Raw genomic sequence first — 22,282 nt, forward strand, 5'->3', positions numbered from 1 at the left:
TGCGCTTCTATGTCATTTTGATTTATGTTGCTAAGTTAACTTTCAAAAAATTCTATGGCTGGCAACAGCATTTTTATTTTTTAAGTTGTTTATTTTTATTTCTTTTAGAATTCGTTATTTTTTTAGCGAAATGTTTTTTAACCCAGCAGAATTCTTTGCCGACTGTTTTCTCTATGAATGAAGAAAATAAAGTAAATATTTAACTGTTGTGAAAAGAATCTTATTTAGTTGTACAAAATACTTCAGCCGAAATTTTGGGAGCCACGTAAGAGGATTATATATATTAGATCAGAAACACATCATTAAAAGGCAGAATGTTTCGGTGTTTTCAAAACAAAGCAAACGTTGCCACCGGCGGAAAAGAAATACAGCCAAAATTTGGGAGCCACGTAAGAGAATTATATATAATAGATTTTTTATGTGTGATACAAAAAAATAAGATTTTTTGAAGTACGTATTTAATGAGATTGCAAAACTAGTTTTTACACTAAACATAACTTTTCAATATTTCACATTAAATTAAACTGAACTTTTTTAGACCATACTTTTAAAAGTATTATCAAAGCTACCAGAATATGGTAAAATTTATTGTGTTTAATGGCTCTATGGAAACACCAAAAAAGCTCGGTAATTTTTACCGTAGACTTTGGAAAAGAATGCGCTAAAACTAAGAATAAAATATGGTTTTATAAAATGCTAAAAACTTTGGTAAATTTGGTAACTTTATCATGATACTTTGAAGCATGGCATGAAATCCATTTATTTGGTTAAATTTACTTTTCAGTTTCGTATTTTTTCTAAATATATGATAATAAGAACTATAATTTTGAAAACCAGAATTCATGGTAAACTGCTACTATATAAGGGGAAAAATTACCAAATAAATCGTTTAAATGCCGTATATTTGATTTTATTACAAGAATTATGATTGTTCTTTTACTAGAAAAGTCGTTGCCATTATAAGCATTTACAATATAAAAACAACATAATTATTAACAGAAATGTTACATAATACTATGTTCATAATAACAAGTAGTGAAAAACGTTATAAAAACGTAACTAACGAATAATCTACACTCTAAAAAATTCCGGATTAAATTACGGTAAATATACCGACATTCAGAGTTCCGGTACTTTTTACCATAAAATTCATTTTCACCGGAATATGTAACGGAAAAATAATCTGATAAACCACAGCACAGTAATAATTGCCGTAAAATCACTGAATCACTTCAATTAAGGAAATATTACTATAAAATTACGGTATAATACTTTATATTAAAAATTTATTTTACGAATTATGTGCCAGTATTTTATACATTAATTTAATCTAGAATTTTTTACAATGTACGATAATTTTGTCATAGTTTTTTTTTCTCTCTGTAATATCGAATTACTTCATAAAAAGTAACTTCAAATACAATTTAATAAACCTAAATATTAATTGAGTAATTAGCTATTATGAAATACTTGTTTTAAGTGCAATTTCAACAAAGTGGATTTAAAACATCTTGAAAATTCAAATTTATAAAGTAACAAAACCAGTTCTTACACACGGTAATTAACTAAGAAGCAGGAAACCGTTGGTTTCAAAAAGTTTTTCCGAAAACTTCTCTCAATATATTGGTCAACAAATTAAAAAAAAAATTTCTGCAGCACAAAATTAATACTTATTCTTAAATTAAAAAAGAAAAAGATGCTGGAATTGAATTGGTGATTTTCACCGAATGAAACCATTTGTTCCAATATGAGCAAATAGAATACTAAAATAGAAAATAAGTTTGGTTTCATGGTATACAAAGAGCAAACCCTATGAAAAATCTCTCTAATGTGGTAGAGCTTGATGCTTTAATAACGATGCCGGTAATTTAAACGATATTTTGGTTCAACATGATCCAAATTTTCAACGGAAAAAACATGGTAATAAAAACATTTTTTCCCCAATGCCCACCTGAAGAATGACCTTTCGTCAGACAGGCATCTGAAGGGAAGATTTGTAGGCCATTCTTTCAGGTGCACCATGTTAGGTGGATCAACGTTGCTCCCATATTAAGGACAGATAGTACAGAGAAGGAAAGAACATCTATGTCTTGCCCGGGATTCGAATCCAGAACTTTTCTGATGCAAGGCTAGTTCCCTGACCCGACACAAGCCGGCAAAACAAGCAAAACAAATAAATAAATGCACAGCAATTAGTTTGCTAATTGTTAGTTTGTATATACGTGCAATTTGAACTTAATAAGGCAGGGATCTGTTCAGATATTTTGTGAAAGGTCCGTTTTTGTAAAATTGTGAAAAAATTACTCGTAATTTGTGAATATAAAATAAACGTTAAGTCACATTCTTTCAACCAGGGTACGCTTTTGTGAATTTGTGCAAATAGAGCCCGTTATTGCAAAACTTTTTCAAGAAGTTCTTAAATTGTAAAGACATACAAGATTATGCTCAACACTGTAAAATTATAATTAAAAAAAATTCAATTTTAAAAAAATAAACAGTAATTGCAGCTACTAAATTAGCGATGCAACATACAAATATTTGGTATTTAACCTATACTGCTGAACGCAGAATATCCATTTCGGACGAATAAGGGAAGAAGCGTCTGCCGAAGACAAAATTTAGTTCGTTTACATCTNTTTTTTTTTTTTTTTCCTTTTTTTTTTTTTTTTTTTTAGGTTTATTCGATTAACAAAACAATAATGAAGATAAATAAATTCGTGAAGGGTCAGATTGAAAGATAAATTATTTTGCGAAGGGTCCGTTTTTAAGTTAAAATATTTTGTGAAGGGTCCAAATTTCTTCTAAACAGACCCCGGTAAAGATAAGACATTCGGAACTAGGCGCAGATATAATTTGTAAAAATCGAATTATTAGAATAATAGTTATTAAAAGTAATTCGTTCGCTTATAAGTTCAAGTTGCGCATCAAAGAAAGGTGATAAAACGAAAATTAATTAGAAATAAAAATTGTCGATAATAAAAATTGCCGAGGTTCCTTGACTCACAAAAGATCACAAACTAATTTCAAAATTTATAGCGAAAACCATTAAGTCGTGAAAATGTTTATTTGGTATGCAATATACACATCAGTTTTAGCACCATAAGTTTTATAAGAGTCCCACACGTTATTATGAATACACAGCCGTTATAAGAAATTTATATTAATAACGTGACTTAGTAGCACGTGTGTGTGATAGAAAATAGTATTAAAACTTATCTTATTTTGCAACTACTTATTTACATTTTGAATATATTCAAAATGCATAATGCCACTGAATAAAATAAAAATTTAAATCATGAATCAAATAGTTATAACTAAGGCCCGGATTTTGATGACATTTGCATTTTTTTGTATTTTTTGCATTTTTGGACATTTTTGTCCTTTAGAGCATTTTTTGAGATTTATAGGGCATTTTCTTTAAATTTTGGGGCCTATTTTGCATTTTAAAGCATTTTTTAAATTTTTTGTTAATTTTTTTCTAATTTTTATTATTTTTTATAATTTTTTATTATTACACTGTCTTCCAAACAATGAAGAAAATCTCTAGGATATTAAAAGGTGAAGCAACATCGTTTCAAATTGAAGAAGAATTGTCAGTAAGTGTGACCGTCTTTAATAAATCGTGACCAATAACATCAGTAGACGTTGAAAGAAGCTTCTCCTGGTATAAAAATTTGCTTTCAGACAAGAGACGCTCGTTTACATTTCAAAATATTAAAAAAAAAAAAAAAATTTTGATAATCCACTGTAATTCTGATATTTAGTAATATTATGAGATGGAAGTTATTATATTAATTTAAGTTTCTATACAAAATAATTATGTTTTGGAGTTAATATATTTTCCTTTTTTTTCTTATTTTAGGATATAAAACATATTTTTCAAACTTTAATGAACGTAGAACAAGTATTGCATTGCTTTATATTTTTTGAAACGACTCATAATAATTTTAAAGAGTAAAACATTGATTTAGTTCAATATTTTTACTTCTATTTAAATCAGGTCATAAGGCATTTTTAGCGCAGTTTTCGCACTTTAAGGGCATTTTTTGTACTTCTTAAGGGCATTAATTGAGATTTTTTAGATCATCAAAATCCGGGCTCCAGTTATAACAATTATTTTAAATTATGCTTAAAAGAAAAAGAAATAAATTGCGTCAATAACAAGACTCAGAATCTTGAATATTAGATTCAGAGATTAAATATTTAATAACATGTAAGAGTTATTTTAAGATTAAGTGAAAAAATTTAAAAATAGTTAATAAAAGTAATAAAGATATACATAGCAAGATTATTTATTTATTTGTTACTTTTGTTTAATTTTTAAGCTTTGAGAAAACAATTACAAGCACTTATAATGTAAAAGCAACTTAATTATTAACAAAATTACTGTAAAATGTGAAGTTATTGCTGACAACTATTGCAAAATGTTATAAAAACGTAACTAATGAATTATCTACTGTGTAAAAAATTCCGGATCTAATTCCGGAAAAAAGTACCGGCATTCAGCATCGTAAGCAAAAAGCACCGTCACTTTATTATATAGTACTATTAATAGTGTTGAGTCTCCAAATTCTGAAATTTAAAGCAATATGTATATGGAAACTCTGTAAATTATTTAGTTCAAATGGAATTTCCAAGTTTCATTCAAATGCAAGTAAATAAAATCATTATGTATATGAATTGAATAAAATGTATACAAATCAAAGGTTTCACTGGATGCATCTTTGCATATTTTTAAAACTTCGCTTTAAAATTAGTACCATACACACTGTAAAAAATTCGAGATCAAATAACAGTAAAAAGTAACGGCCCTCAAAGTGCTACAGTATAATATTTTAAGCTAAAAATGGATTTTATGAATGATACACCTAAAGAGCTGTACTGCCGGTACTGTAAACAGTAATTCGGTCGGGAATTTTTTATAGTGTAGTTTTAGATTGAAAACTAATAATTTAAAACAGTTTTGATTTGAGTGTAATTTTAACTGGAACAATAATGTTAATATGTATATTTATTTTTTCTACTTAAAAATTTTTTACGTAGAATACCAAGGCGAAAACTATTTTTAGGCATATTTTAGCATTCCACAGGTTAGAAACATAGTAAATAATTTGCATAAAAAAAATGGATATTCATAGAAAATAATGGAGACCAGGATAGAAAGTAATGGAGATTAGCTAATGGATATCATCATTAACTAGGCTCATTAATCAGTACATATGCCAATATTTTACGCGATAAGTTTTGCTAATGCATATATGTCATGGTCGCATAGTTTCTAATTCACATAAAATAAGGTAAAAAAAACCATTAATTTCTGCAGTTTTGTTGGCATTTGACTAAAGTAATTGGTGTATTTGATAGAATTGTAAATGCTGAAATATTATTTTATCTTTTAGAACCATTTTAAATGTTTTACTATTTTTTTACTAAATGTTGTATTTGACTAAAATTTAAATGTTGAAACTTGATTTTAGCTTCTTTAAATTTTCTCTACGTTAAATAGTTTACTAATTTACACTATTATTTTTGACTAAATATGACCAAATTTTCTTGTTGACAAAAATTTAAATGCTTAAACTAGATTTTTTTCTTCTTAAAATTTTTCCTATATTTAATGGTTTCTTAATCATATTTTTTTTCCGTCTAAATTGTGCAGTTGACTAAAATTTAAATGTTGAAATTATAACCATCATAACTATTATTTTCAACTAAATTTTGTATTTAACTAAAATTTAAATGTTAAAACCTCATTTTATTTTCTATATGATTTCGCTGCATTAAATGTTTTATTTATCTAGATTACAATTTATCTAAATAAACAAACATCAATCTTAAATCTAGTCATTACTAGTCAGTTTATGGTAGTGAAATACTAACATAAAGCAAAAAATACTGAATTCTTACCCTCATTGCTGAATCCTGCGCAGTGAGCCAAAACAGGATTTTCACACTGCACTGCACTAGTGAACGAAGTACAGTATTTCATACCCATCAGAAAAATAGTACAAACTTCATGAATACTCCTAATTAAATTTTCTTAATTATCCGCTGATTTTTGAGCACGTAACTTTCACACTGTAAACACATTATAAATTATTCTATTGGCCTATCGTCTTATCTGAATATCTGTTGGATTGTAAAACCATCATTTATTCTTATGTCAGCGTGTGAAGCCCAGAAGCTGAGATTTTGACCCTCGCTGATAACGTAAAGAACGGATTTATTGCTGGCCTTAGAGAGATTTAATTGGTCGTCTTATGACATGTGATATTAAGATCAAGAAATCGTTGACCCATGTAAATGCAATTGTTTACTTTCAAATAGAAGATTAATTCACTTTAAATTTGTAAAAAATAAATTTATTTAGTTATAAAGTTTTGTAGTAATAAAGTCATTTAGCTTCTTAAATTTGATTGCTGTAGACAAAACAAACGATTTCAAAATCATTTGAATTTAATTCTCAATCGATTTACCTTTAAAGTTGAAAAGAAAGTATGGCTAGCTGTTAGAAAACAGCATTTTATATCATTTTAAATTAAATGTGAGAGAACTAATACACTAGAAATGTTTCGTAAAAATGTAATTTAATTTAGCAATGATATTTTACATAAAATGAAAAATAATTATTTTCTGTTTAACAATTTTTAAATATGCTTAATTTTCTATTTTTAACTTTTCAAAAATTGTTTAACATGATAAAACTTAGTTTCTTAAATTTTAATAATTACTTATATCGCACAATTTTCAATTGGACTAAATCTGATTCTTGATTGATTCAGTTAAGATTAAAAAGAAAAAACGGCTACCTGCTAGAAAATAATATTTTATATAATTTTAAATTAAATCAGAGTGTACTAATACACTAAAAATGTTTCGTAAAAATGTAATATATTTCAGCATTGATATTTTACATAAAAAGAAAAATAGACTTAATTTTCTTTTAATTATCTTTTAATATGCTAGCCGACGCCGTCCAGTTTAACAAAACTGAAACACAGTTTTTAAAAGCTTATGTAATTTTAAGTCAGTAAAACATACATATATGTTTATAAATCAAAAGAATAGATATTTAGAAACTTTGAGTTGTTTAGAAAAAAAATAGATAGCCCAGCTAAAAAAAAATTTTTTTAAAAGCTCTGTAAAAAAGAAACAAGATTAATATGTTTAAATATTTTTGTTAGGTATGAAGTCAATATTTTTTCATTGTTTTAGAAATAATTTAAAGCATTTACCAACGTTAGAAATTTTCATGTAAATTCATGGAAAGGAAGACGTTTTATTTTATTTTTAAGTTCTAATTTTTCTTTAAAAATATTGTTAGTAATGTACGATATCACTGTTGAATAAAAGTAAGAAAATCGCAAATAAAAAAAAATCGGAAAAACGACAAGATCTAATAATGGGAACATGGGTAACAATCATATTCCAATTCAAATCAATTTCATCATATTAACGAATAAAGATTCATTAACAATTTCTTTTCACTTTTTTTTTTTTTTTTTTTAATTTTTGGTAAANTTTTTTTGTCTTTTTTTTTTTTTTTTTTTTGAATTTTTGGTAAAAAATTCCAATTTTTAATTTAACTTTTTTTCTCGTTGGCAATGTGAGCAAAATGGCTAAAAATAAATATAAAATCTAATAGAGAAAGTTTTTGCAAATCAAAACGCACATTCATGGAATTATAATAAAAGAAATAGGAAGCAAACGTAATTATACTTATAAATTGCGTAGCAACAACAGTCCTTTTTTTTAATCATTTTTACATATTATTTCTGCAGTACATGAAATTGGCAATGCAATTTACTTAAAATTTAAATCAGAATTCTTAAATATTTTCTTTGTATAACACTTATGTACTACAAGTGGTAAACATACATCCGTATGGAAATCTCTGATTTAGAATTACTTACATATAATTATATTAAATATAATTATTATATTATATATATTAGTAAATATATGCTATACACTGCAAAACATTCCGGATCAAATTACAGTAAAAAGTACCGATACACAGGGTGCCCGTACTTTTTACTGTAAAATACTGGAGCATGTTACGGAACAAAAAATCTGATATATCCTAATTTTTACAGCAATAATTTCCGCAAAATCACTGAATCATTCTAATTAAATAAATATTACTATAAAATTGACGGTATAATACTTAATACTACGATAATATTAATTTTAAGTTAAGAATGAAACTTAAAATAAAATTGATTTTATGGATGATAATGATAAAATGAATTAATTTTTTACAGCGTATATTGTCTATATGTGACATATCATTGATAGGTTATACATTATTTACATGTTGCATTTGATATGTTATGTATGATAGATATGCTATGCATGATATATAATTTGTTATAATTGATATAATATTCTAATAATAAAGTTCCAAAAGTAAGCAAGATCTTATTTTATAATCTTCTTTCATTTAACTTATTTTGCAGTCAAATAATTAGTATAAAAATTTTTATTTAAGTATCGTATTTATAGTATCCAATTGAATACATTTCGAATCGAGAGAACGATAACCACCCATAAAATTTTCTGAATAAAAAAGAGAATTCTCATATATAGTTCCACCTTTTTGATACTACAAATCAAACTATGGATACTTTTGGATAGATCAATTATAACAAATTATAAATGTATGAATTTGTTATAATTGATATACTTTTCTAATGGTGAAATTCCAAAAGTAAGCAAGATCGTATTTCATAATCTTCTTTTAGCTAACTTAGTTTGCAGTTAAATAATCATAATAAAGAGTAATATTTAAGTACCGTATTTGTAGTAACCAAATGAATAAATTTCGAATCGAGAGAACGATAACCATCCATAAAATTTTCTGAATAAAAAAGAGAATTCTCATATATAGTTCCACCTTTTTGATACTACAAATCAAACTACAGATACTTTTGGATAGATCAATTGCAACAAATTATAAATGCATGAATTTGTTATAATTGATATACTTTTCTAATGGTGAAATTCCAAAAGTAAGCAAGATCGTATTTCATAATCTTCTTTTAGCTAACTTAGTTTGCAGTTAAATAATCATAATAAAGAGTAATATTTAAGCACCGTATTTGTAGTAACCTAATGAATAAATTTCGAATCGAGAGAACGATAACCATCCATAAAATTTTCTGAAAATAAAAGAGAATTCTCATATATAGTTCCACCTTTTGTGACCTTGGAAGAGGAATTTCACGCATAACAGAATTCTAAGCCTCCTCTTAATATTGATATATGAAAGAACGTACCTCTATTATCGACAATAGATACCCACTGAAGCTGAAAAAAGAGAACTTTCTCTCGCAAAAGCGACGGCGCTTTTTTGTATGGACGAGTTGAAAGGCTTATTTCATTCATCGTGCAGATTAGTTTGCTCATAAGAACACTTCAGAATACGTTCTTAAAGTTGGATAAGTGATGGAGGAAAACGTATTTTATGGTTAAAAGCAAATACTAAAAATCAGAGCAGATTTTAAAAGCTACAAATACTCCATTTTTTAAGAGCATTTAAAAGTTACAAACATTAATTAATTATACAAGAGAACTTAGATATAAATATTTAGTTTTTACATTAATTTACAAGCGACAAACATGACGATATCTTTTAGCAGAATTTAAGAAAGCTACAAATTGCTAAATGTTTAAGAAACAGAATTTAAAAGATATTAGTACTACTTAATTTTTAAACAGAATTTAAAAACTACAAATATTACTTAAGTTGTCAAAAACTTTAAAAACTACACATATTCTTTAATTTTTAAAATTAATTACTATATTTTTCATTACCGTATTTTTCAATAGATTACAATATTAAAGAATTCAACAATATTAATGAATTTTTAAGAAACAGAATCAAAAAGATACAAATATTATTTAATTTATAAAAAAACAGAATTTGAAAGATACAAATATTACTTAATTTTTAAACAGAGTTTAAATACTTTCGTTACATACTTTATAAACCAGAATTTGAAATTTTCATTATTATTACGTTACTTAATTTATAAAACAGAATTTAAAAACTGCAAACATTACCCAATATTTATTGAAAACTAATTTTATAATTATACTCACAATGCTAAAGATTTAACTAGCAATGTTACTCTGCGCTTGTTTTTTTTTAATTATTAAATATAGTTTCAGTTTTTTAAACAAAATATATTTTAAGTTCCATTAATTTTAATATGTAAAATTCACAAGAAAATCACTAGAAGGCCGGGATAGCCTGGTCGGTAGGGCGCTGGGCCCATATCCAAGAGGTCGTGGGTTCGATCCTCGCCGGCCGAAGACTCCCCGTGTAGTAAATGGTGACTGATGCACGTTAAATCTGTCGAGTCTCAAAGTCCTCCATGTTCCCACAACAAATCAATACCTCTGGGGGTACTGATCCAGGAGTTTCCTTGTCTTCTGGATTGGTTCAAAATTACAAGGCTACGGAGTTGAACGTAAGTAGTCGTAAACCCATGAAATTGGGTCGGCTGTTCAACGACGGTTATTATATATATATATATATATATATATATAAAAAAAATCATTAGCCTATGCACTGCCAAAAAGGAATAAAGAAAGAAAAAAATAAGTGGATAAAATTATGGTAAAGAGTACTGAGTGTAACATTCTAAGTGTAACATCTGTAAAATCCATACAGAGAAATAATTTACCGTCGTCAAATTTCAAACTATAAATTTCTTACTGTAATATTTTTTTAAATTACAGTGATTCAGTAAATAATACTGTAAAAATAATAATTTTAACTTAATATTTTTTTAATTACAATGCTTCAGTAAATATTAATATTACTGTAAAAATTACGGTACACCAAAATTCCATAACATTTTACTGCAATTTTATCCGGAATATTTCAGAGTGTAATAAGTATATATAGCTAAAGCCCGTCAGTAAAATAACGATATTTTGATAGTTGTTTATTATTTAACACTTTAATATTAGCGAACGTAATGCTTTCAAGTCAATCAAATATCAAATAACTTAAAAATAACAGAAACAATCAACAGCGTTTAATAATGACATGCCATATAAATTATTAAAAATAATGATAACCCACGGGTTGCAGAGATGTAAAAAGAGATTCGACTTGGTCAATGGTCAATGGGTTATTCGCTCTAAGATTCCTTACTAAATGATCAAAGCCTAATGTCCTTAAAAAATTCCATCTCTTAAGATTACATTTGTAAACTGTTAAATATAAACTTGGGCATACAATTATATAGTACGACATCATCTACAAAATTATACGCTCGAAATAATTACTTTTTCCCTCCCCCCTTTATTCAACGTTCACATTGTCTGGAATATTTTGAAATCAGCTTTCTCACTTTGAACAAATTAGAAAGTTATTGTCACAAAATAAATTAATTAAAAGTATTTTTATTATACTTCATTTTAATAAAATATATAAAAAGAAATATAAAAAAAATATTAAAAGTAATAAGTTTTTGAACAAGCGATGCATATTTTTGTTCTAAATTTTAATTTCAATCAGTTTTTTTAAAATAAATATTATAATTTTAAAGCTTAGTTTAGGTTATAAGATATTAAATAGCAATATTTTGTAAGCGTTGTATGATTTAAAAGTTATATCTTATTAAAGAAACCGTAAATGTAAAATGTAGGAATACTTAATTATTTGAAACTTAACGATAAAGTCGTAAATAAATAAGAGACGTTCAAGAAGAGTATTGTTGGTAAAATGTTAAAAGTAAAGAAGGCAGAGTTGTTTCGTTAATTCAGTGTTACATGCAAAAACTTAATTAAATTATTTTTTTCACACCTGTTCTTCTCCAGCCGCAAAGCTTCTAGTGTATTAATAAACAAGTTTAATTAAACCGGTAATTATAAACTCAGCTTTAGTAGAAATGAAACACGAATAATTCTTTTTTTTGAAAGTGAAACCATTATTTAACGGAGTTTTAATTACTGCCACGTTTAAAAGAAAATTCAAGAAAAGGTTAATTAAAAAGAGAAACAAAATCCTTAAAATAAGGTGCATTTTAAATTTCTTAATTAAAAAAATTAATCTTTTTAAAATTAGATAATGGTTTTAAGCAGAATCTCGCAAAAGATAATTGAATTTATTTTGTTAGTTACATGTGAGAAAAAAAATTCTCTCTTCCTAATTATGCATACTTAATTAGAAATAGTCATTATGCATTCAAGATATCTTTATCTAGAATAAATTTATAAGAAAACGGTTAGTTAGTAGTATTGGATTCAATTATACATATGTATTTATTAACTTAGCTATCTTATATTATTTATTATGTATAAATTTAATTATTATTATTATAATGTAAAATTAAAAACATCCCACTCTGAGATAGTCAATCATCGTTAAATGTAAACACAATATAAATAAATGCATATTATAAATTGTTAATAATATTAAGACAACTTATTCGTAGATGCTAATTATTTTTAAGAAATATTAAGGTAATTTATACTTAGATAATTATTTTTAAGAAATATGACTATAACTTATTCTAAAATATTTATTATTTTTAAGTAGTGAGTTATTTTTTGCAATCGACATAACAAAATGTATAAAATCGAATTTTTGTTGTATTTAAAGAAAAATTTCTTTACTTATTCATTTATTTGAATTAAAGAAAAATTTTTGCTATCATTAAAGTAAAGAATTGAATATTACTTTTAATCATTAATAAAAACCAAAAATAATTTTTAGAGATCGTAAATTAGTCAAATGTTTTGTACAGGTAATATTTCATAAAAAATACCAATGTTTGAAAATCAGGTAAATATTATAAATAAACAAATATTTAAAAAATGATATGTACAACGATGGTGACTATTTGATTGTTCGAATTTATAGTATTTTTTTGTAATTCAAATAAACAATCAATATTTCGACTTTATAAAAACATAAAATAGTGATCATAGAATACGAAGTTGGAATGCTAGGGAATAAAAGAATTCCATAGTAAGATCAAACGGAAAGAGTTTTTGCTAAATACTTTTTTGTACTTTTTTTAACAAAAAGTTTAAATGGAATTTCTTTACATTTGTATTAAAAAGGTAAGTATATAAAAAAAAGAAAGAGGAATATTGAATCTCTAGATGGCGTTACAATCGAAAAGTGATCACAAAATTTATGGATAGCTACAAATTGTACAAATAGCTTCTTTGTTAGATATTATATTCAGATTCGTTAATAAGTAGATAAATTGTTGATTAATCCATAGATTACGGTTTAAATTATAGACTAATGATATGATGAGACTTTAAAACAAGTGTTCTAAAGATAACACTACCATTAGCATAGCAATTATGTTTTTTTTTTATAATTAATAGATTTATAAGAATAAAGCACTGGTGTTTGATTATGTAAATAATAAATAAATTGTTTAAATTATAGCTGCAATGTTATTCATAAATTTACAAACCACGTAACTTGATGCTTAAATAAAATAAAATTAAGCATTAACTTAAGATTTGAGTAAATAATGTATGCTACTACAATTAAATTGAAATATTTAAATTTTTCTAAGTTATGGTACTAGAATCAATTATCCATCTGCTTATTTTTCAACGACGTCGAGAAAATCGAGCAATGTTATTCATAAATTTAAAAACAACGTAACTTGATGATTAAATAAAATAAAATTAAGTATTAACTTAAGATTTGAGTAAATAATATATGCCACTACAATGAAATTGAAATATTTAAATTTTTCTAAGTTGTGGTACTAGAATCAATTATCCATCTGCTTATTTTTCAACAACGTCAACAAAACTAAGGTCTATTACTCCAATAAATTCAATATAAATACTACTTAAAAGTCTTCTGATTCTGACGCAGATCGATAAATTTAAGAAGCGTCTACAAAAAAATTATATTTACTAGGCAATTTCAAATAAATAAAAAAAATGATTACCGATTTCAATTAAAAAAAAGCAATCGCCATTAAATCTAAGTTTCATCATTACAGTCATAAATAAGTGCACTTAGCCACTTAAATTATCAGTCATAAATACCACAAGTTATCTAAATTATAATCAAGACATCAATATAATGAATTCTACAGGCATGTGGTTCATATTACCCATATCCAAATTGTTTGACTCCTTTTTTGCTCGCACAATTCACATCCTGTCGAGGAAGCGTCATGGATACTGTTAAGATATACTAATTGGTTTATCATCCATAATGAAGACAACGCACAATTTGGGAGTTGCAGCCATGCAAAATGTTCCACCATCTGCTTTCTTCAACAAAGAATGCGTAAAAAGATTTAAAATGTTTAGGGGAGAGTGTTCTGTTCCTCAAATAAACACTTCGTTAACTTTAGGAAGGTGAGACAAGAATCCGTTTCATTAGTTTTAAGTTATGTTCTTTTTTTTTTCTCGTGCAAAAGCCTGCCTAACATCAATGCGCTTTCAGGACGGCGAAACTTTGGCGCAAGATTAAATGATTTACAACGAGGTTTAGAAGTGCTTGCTTCTGTTTTTATATCGCTGGGTGTAAGCCAGTGTCCCCTGTGCACTTTTCTGCACATTTTTCGTCAAGTATTTGATACTGTTTGTTATTTTTGGACCCATAAGTGTAATTATTCTTAACTTATGAAGATTTGGCGACATTTGATGGACAATAATTCAATTCTCAAACGAGGCAGTTCTGTAGAACTACCTCAAAACTTTGTTCTTTTTGACGTTATTTAAAATGAATGTCATTGTTGCAGACGGAGGATGAGACGGATAAAGGATTTGTTGCGTTGACTAATACATAAACATAGGTTCTGCCACTTGCAAACTGAAAGTTTATTTGCTTCAGACTATGCTTTTAAAATAATGTATCCTCGTTTGTAAATAAATTTAGTAAACAGTATCAAGAAACTATTGCATTCAAATTTTATTTTCAAAACTTTCTGAAATATGGAGTCTGCGTTCATCATAAAATCTAGTTAGTAAAAAAAATTACTCCTTGGTTATTTGAAACTATAAATTATTAAATATTAAAATATCTATCTCAAGTTCAATAAAAATATTCTTTGTAAAGCTAAAATATAATTATATATTTAAAACATTGTCTAAGTGATGATAATTATATATTTATAAAGTATAATTACATATTTGAAAAATATAATTATATTTTTTAAACTGATGTGCCTAAGTGTAACAAAAAAGTGTTTATTTCTTACAAACTTCAAGAAGTAAAGATATTTCGCAGATATTTCTCAAACTAAATAAACTCAACTAACAACTAAAGCTGATCTGGAGTACTTAAGGCAGAGATTATCAACCTACACTGAGGAAGAAAAAAATACGGCAAACTAACACAATATGATAAAAATTCACCACTTTTCGGTCTCTACAGGAATACCAAAAAGCTTGGTAATATTTACCGAAGCGCTTTGGTAATGTTTTGGGAAAGATAACAATAAAATATGGTTTTATAATATGCGATAAAATTTGCTAATTTTTAAATTCTATGATAAAATTTGATAAAATGTGCTAATTTTATCATAGAACATGGCATAAAAACCACTTTTCGGTTAAATTTACTTTTCAGTTTTGAACCTTTTACCAAATGGGTGGTAATAAGAACTATAATTTTGAAAATCATGATTTCCGGTAAACCTTTATCATATCATCGGAAAAATTACCAAATAAATGTTACTTAAATACAAAAAAAAGAAGAAAAAAAAATTGGCTTCAAAATCATGAAGATGGAAATTAAAGTCGACATGTTTCAAGTGTTCAAGACTTGACAGACGGAATTAGAAGAAGCCAAAGTTATTTCAAATATAGAGCGTAAAGTTGCAAAAGAAAAATAAGGGTGAGACATTCGTTTATTATAAACGTAAAAAATTTCCATGCTATTATTGACACCAATAATGTGAATTTCATTTAGGTAGTAAGTACATATTGAAAAAAAAAAAGCTATGAACTAAAAAGGGAAATAAATTGAAAAAAGGTTCTAACAATTCGATTATACAAAGGAACCGTAAAAGAAGCTCCATATTATTATTGCCGTCAATGAGGCTTAATTAATTTGATTTCGAAAATACTACAGGTATGTGTTAATTGAAATAAAAAGAAAGCCATGTACGAAAAAGGAGAAGTTAATGGAGAAAAGATACTTATTCGCTTAGGGGAACAGTATAAAATCGCCATCATAATGCAGACGCAGTGATGCTTAATAAATTTTGATGATACGCACTACCGATATCATGGTAGTAATACTATAGTTTTAATACGAATTTTTACTAATGACATTCCGTAGTTTTAGAAATATTTTTTCAGTTTTTTTTTTAATTCTCATCGCACGAAGAACGAATAGTCAACTAGTATCATAAAATAAATAAATCAAAATAACTAAATATTCGCTGCTACGGACAAGACTACTTTATTATCCGAGTACCCAAAGGTCCGATTTAGAACCATGCATTATTGAATTGTCAAAAAAAAAACGTTTTTTTCTCTCCTTTTTGGGGTATTTTGTTGAGATTTTTTTTTTCTTTTTCTCTCTTTCATTGCTGCCGCCATCTGGTACCCAATTTAATATTTCCCAGAAATTTGGACAATAAGTGCTGCTCTATTGTGGGAGTCCCTAAGCGGTTTAATGGTCACCTACAGGCGACAAAACACGTGTGTATTCTATTCTTGTTGAATTTAACGCTGTCTTGTCAGCTGTTACGTGTTGACACTTCATCAGGTTGGGGTGTCAGAACGCTGAACACCCGGTCTGGAAGAACCTGATGTTTTTCCTTGTTATAGGGACAAAACCTCGTACATCGTGATTTCATGTTTTGAAATATTTTTATTTTTATTTTGATAATAATAATATTATCAAACAAATTATTATTATCAAAAAAATATATTAATAGAATATATTTTTCAAAAAAATCAAAAAAAGAAAATTTTTAAAAATATATTCTGTATAAAATATACTCTTAAAATAAGAGCTAAATTTGAGGAAAGAAAAAATAAAATAAATTTCTTCAAGAATTTTCCAAATTTTACAAAAAGAAATAAAATCCAAATTTTCCCTTTTGCGAAATTTCATCTTTTATTTGAATTAAGTCCTAAAATTCTTAGAATTAGATCTCAACTGTAAAAGTCAAAGTTGAAAGGGGATTATTGCGGCTATTTTACGTATACTTACGTACGTGTGACTTGCTTTTTTTCGATAACAAGTGGTGAGAGTGACCAAAATTGTCTAAAACATAATAATTAAATGACCCCGTATGAAATATCATGTTTCTGTGAATTGTGCAATAATCTAGTGGTAACTCTGGAAATGAGTACAGTATAGAAATGGAAACAATACTGAGGAACAATTTGTGGACACTGTTTAAAAAAATGCGGCTTGTTACTATATTGCTCCAAGTTAATATTAATTAATTCATTAAATGTATGACTTAACAATCTCATTTAAGGCATAATAATACACTTTTATTAAATAAAAAATACATAAATAATTACGTACATTTAAAGGAACTAACAGAGTCTTAATACTATTATAAGTTATGGCATATTTTAATAAGTATTATTATTAAAAGAAGCTTCTTAAATAAAATAAAAACCAACAGAGCTACTTGGAAGTTTTTTTTTCGCTGTATCGTATCAATCTATCTTACTTAGAGAGTTTAAAGAGTGTAAAATGTTAAGAGGTGTTATATAATACAAATTAATATCATCTTAAAAGATTTACGAGACCAAAGAATCGCGTGGGCTCAATTATGATACTCTCAAAACTCAAGGAAATGATTATAGCACGAATAAATAGCGGTTTAATAATCCTCCATGTTTAGTACTAATTATCAAGTAGTATATTTTAATAAAACCTTAGTTTTAAATACATGAATTGCTACTACAACTTGTAAATTACCATATTTGAAATTAATGCTAAATTAAAGAGAAATTAAATTTATCTATTTTAAATTACGTAGAAATTTTGCAATTTTTGCGTCATGTTAATTATATTTAGGATTTATTTTTCTATTCTTAGAGTTATGTTAAAAATTGACTATCATAAAGAGTAATAATTGTGCTGAACATATTAAATAAATTCTCAATTAATAACATATTAAATAAATTCTCAATTAAATAAATTATGAAAAAATCCTCATCGAATTACAGTAAAAAGTACTGACACCCTGAGAGCAGAATTCGTAAAATTCATTTTTACCATAAAATTCTAAACTGTAATTTTTACAATAACATTTATTTAATTACAGTGATTTTACAGTAAATATTGCTGCATAAAAGATACGGTATATAAAACTTTTGCTCAGAGAAATTTTACTATAAAATATAAATTAACGGTAAGAAGAGAGAGCCGATACTTGATACGGAATTTTTTACAGCGTATCAATTAACAATGCATAAATTTCTATAAGTTTCAATGAAATTTAATATTTTAAAACGGTTAAAAAGTTTTTTGCTACTTTCAAAAAAGTTACCATTCGATTTTGAAAGCTTTGTCATGAATGAAGAAAAAAATTCTGGTAAAATTACTGCGATGTATACAAATAATATTTCTGAAAAAACAAAACAAAAATAACAGCATTTTTCTGGCTAATGAAAACAAAATATACAGCATTTAAACCATTTATTTGATAATTTTTTCTGTTGAGAGATGGTAACGGTGTACGGGGATTCTGGATTTCAAAATTATAGTTCTTTATTACCAAACATATAGTAAAAAGTACAAAACTGAAAAGTAAATTGGACCAAATAAATGATTTTATGCCTTATCATTATAAAATTTTTTTACCACATTTACCAAATTTTATCACACATTATAAAACCATATTTTATTGGTAATTTTACCAAAAGTACTACCAAATCACTACGGTAAAAATTATGGAGCTTTTTGTTCCCATGGAGCCGGGAACACGGTAAATTTCATCAAATTCTATTAGTTTTGATAATATTTTTGTCTCAATGTAAGTTATCTAGCTCAGTTTTTTAGTCCTATATTAAATATTTTATAGATGTACTATTAAGAAATAAGAAGAAAAGATTAAAAAATTATTATAACTTTCAGTCAGGAAAACATGCGATCGAAGTTTCAATCAACCCCTTATATCAGTGTTTTCCAAAGTGTGGTACGCGTACCCCCAGGGGTACGGGTACGCGTTCTTATGCGAAATATCTTGCAACAGACGAAAATTTTCGAAAAATTTTATTTAAAAACAAGGCTAGCCATGAAAATTTATGATGACGTATTTTTCTATTGGCTATTTTTTGCAGAGTTAACAGTTAATAATTAGTGCTGTCAACAGCCAGTTGTGATTTTTAACTTTTGTGCAATTTCTTATAGTAAAAAATACATTAATTTTTTTAATTAGTGGTACATAGCGTTACGAAAATTACAAAGGATACACGAAAGTCTTAAGTTTGGGAAACACTGCCTTATACAATAGTGTTGCATTTCATTTTCCACAGCTTCTTCAATGTTTCATTAAAAAAATCGAGTACTGGATTTTTAAATTTGATTTGTTTGAGGTGATAACCATTTTTTTCACCTTTCTTAAAATATTTCGCTGAAAATGTTTTGCAGCATAAATTTCAAAAAAATAGCGCATAGATATTAAAGTTAGAATCACATGAAGTGGGTTAAAACATCTTACATCACAAGTGTTTTCCAGGACGATGCTTTTTACCAATATCTTTAAGATTTTAGTTTTGTGAAAAAATACAAAATTCCTTTTCAGTTTAAATTTAATCATTACTATAAGGGTGGACAATATTGTATTTCATTCTTAGTTCAAATGATAAATTGGTTTATGAATACGAAACGAAAAATGCAACAATTTTTCATTAAAAAATATAGTCTGTAGTTTTAAGCGTGTATTTTAGTAAAGCTTCTTTTCTTCTAAAAACATCTTTGACAGAAAAAAGAAATTCACAAAATAAATAAGTGCTTGATTTTCCCACCGCGTTAACATTTTTATTAGTAGGCGTCAGCCTTCAAACATTTCCGCTTGATTCTCTAATGTCTTGTTGGGTAATATTAAGTACACATTATTTAGTCCTATCATTATCCAAGAAAAGTTACGCTAATGGCGTTTTGAACGAAAAATAATGGTTCTTACTAAAGTATAAGAAGTCGAGTGGGTAACTTTTAAGACTTTAAAGTACCTAGACCAGTTTGGAAATGATCGTTCTAATATAATTTTAGGAACTAAATCTTATAATTATTCGATTTACTTACAGCGGTTAATATTACATCGCTGCAATAAAGCAGTCCTTAAGAAAATTGATAATAATTTTATTCCAAGTAAGGCCTCACAAATATCAGTTTCGAGAAACTTTTACTAGTGTTTTTCTTTCTTTTATTTTGAGCAAAAATTATAAGAGTTATTTTCTGTTCTACTGTGTTAGAAAAATGGGAGAGAAAGGAATCACAATATTCTTCAAATTTGCAGAAACCTTACACTGAGAAAGAAAATTCTGGAAAACATCATAATTCTAAAAAAATATTATAAAAATTTCAAATTAAGAAACCACATAATTTTGGTTAGAAAACCAAAATATATGGTATTAAAAAATTTATTTGGTAATTTTCCCGTTTATATGGTAACGGTTTACCAGAAATTCTGCCTTTTAAAATTATATTTCTTATTACCTCACATTTAGTAAAAAATACAAAACAGGAAAGTAAATTTAACTGAATAAATGATTTTTCTGCTATGCTCTGAAGAAGATTTCAGGATAAAATTATAAAATTTAAAACATTTGCAAAATTTCATCACATATTATAAAACCATATTTTATTGTTAATTTTGCCAAAATTATGACCAAAGCACTTCGGTAAAAATTATTGAGATTTTCGGTGTTTTCATCGTTTAAATACACGGTAAAATTTACGATATTTTGGTATTTTTGACAATGCTTCTTTTCTCATAGTATGATACTGAATTGAATCAAATTTTCGCACTTTTTAAACTTCGACTACACGATGTTAGGGTTCAGTTTAAACGGGAACATAATTTAAATTCGTACCTTAACAAGGTTGCAGCAAATTTGCCCCGTATTTATGGTTCAAAGCTCTATTATAATTGATCACTTTTAAATCTTATTTTCGAATGGTGAAAGAAATGGGAATAATTGTAAAAAAAATAAATGTTTTCTTTTCTCAATAGTATTTTGTGGATGCAAAACTGAACAAGTGAATTTTCTAACCTAATATAAGATATATGTCATTTATAATTTTCTTGGTTTATTTTTATTGAAAAACATTCATATAAAATATTTCACCGGATAAAAAATCAAATTATAAAGATGCATACAGATAATTAATTACGAATTAGGTACCATTTTTCAATATATATATATATATATATATACACAGGGTGTCTCAGTTAAGCGTTTCAGAACTTCTAAGNTATATTATAATTTTACGTCTGAAAACAACGTTTTCTTACTGATCTAGGTTTTGTTAAAAATTTTATTATTGTTGAACTAAGTAAGAAAAATAATTGAAAAGAAAAAAAAACTTTATTCAGCTAAATTAAAGCAGCCATGTTCGTCTAATTTTAAAAGCTTACAATTTGCAACAGATTTTTTTAAAAATATTTTCAAATATATATTATGTAAAATGTAAAAGAATCAGAACGTTTTTTTATCAAGCCCGATAAAAATATATAAAATATATACCAAAAACTTAAAAAATAAAAAAAGAGAAATACACATATTTAATATTTTAAAAAAGATATTTCTTTGTCTTTTTTTTGTAAAAAAAGACAACATTCATTTCCGAATTTTATGGGTAAAAAACCAGCTTATGAAAAGAATAAGCCGCAGCGGTACAGAATTAGTTTCAAAATATAAAACAATATTTCTGTTTTGACTGTAATATTTTTAATTTTGACGCGATCTTCAACGCGCTATCTTAATTACCTTTGAAATTCTCATGTTGGGATGTGTGAAAAATGGTTTTAACAATTACATGATGTAAATGACGATATTTCCTACATCGAAACATCGATAGAACATTCCCATAGATATCTTAGATCCCGAATATCCCATAGATATCTTAAAATAGTCTAAATAAAATAATATGTGCTTTGAGCGTATCTATCATACAAATAGATTATTCTATATTAGGTAATATACGAACAACAATGTGAATACATTAAATAACTTTTCAAATCCATACGCACACAGTGTGATGCAATATTTCAGATTAATAAAATTTGAGAAAGCTTAAATTAATTTTTGAAATTGAATTTGATTTCGAACTTAATTGAAATTTGAAAGATAA

General features: G+C 26.4%; 1 protein-coding gene across 4 annotated transcripts in view; it reads right to left on the minus strand.

Moving 5' to 3' along the window:
* Positions 1–22,282, minus strand: part of LOC107453701 (matrix metalloproteinase-21) — a 94,236-nt gene that overhangs the window by 59,367 nt on the left and 12,587 nt on the right. Inside the window, exon 1 of one of the 4 annotated variants that reach the window (XM_071177523.1) lies at positions 14,112–14,391. The exons of the other annotated variants lie outside the window; for them this stretch is intronic. The gene's annotated coding sequence lies outside the window, so the exon portion shown is untranslated. Of the gene's footprint in view, positions 1–14,111; positions 14,392–22,282 lie in introns of those variants that run through there. 4 annotated transcript variants of the gene reach the window in all.

The sequence above is a fragment of the Parasteatoda tepidariorum genome, chromosome 2 (genome assembly GCF_043381705.1).
Source record: "Parasteatoda tepidariorum isolate YZ-2023 chromosome 2, CAS_Ptep_4.0, whole genome shotgun sequence".
Classification (NCBI taxonomy): domain Eukaryota; kingdom Metazoa; phylum Arthropoda; class Arachnida; order Araneae; family Theridiidae; genus Parasteatoda; species Parasteatoda tepidariorum.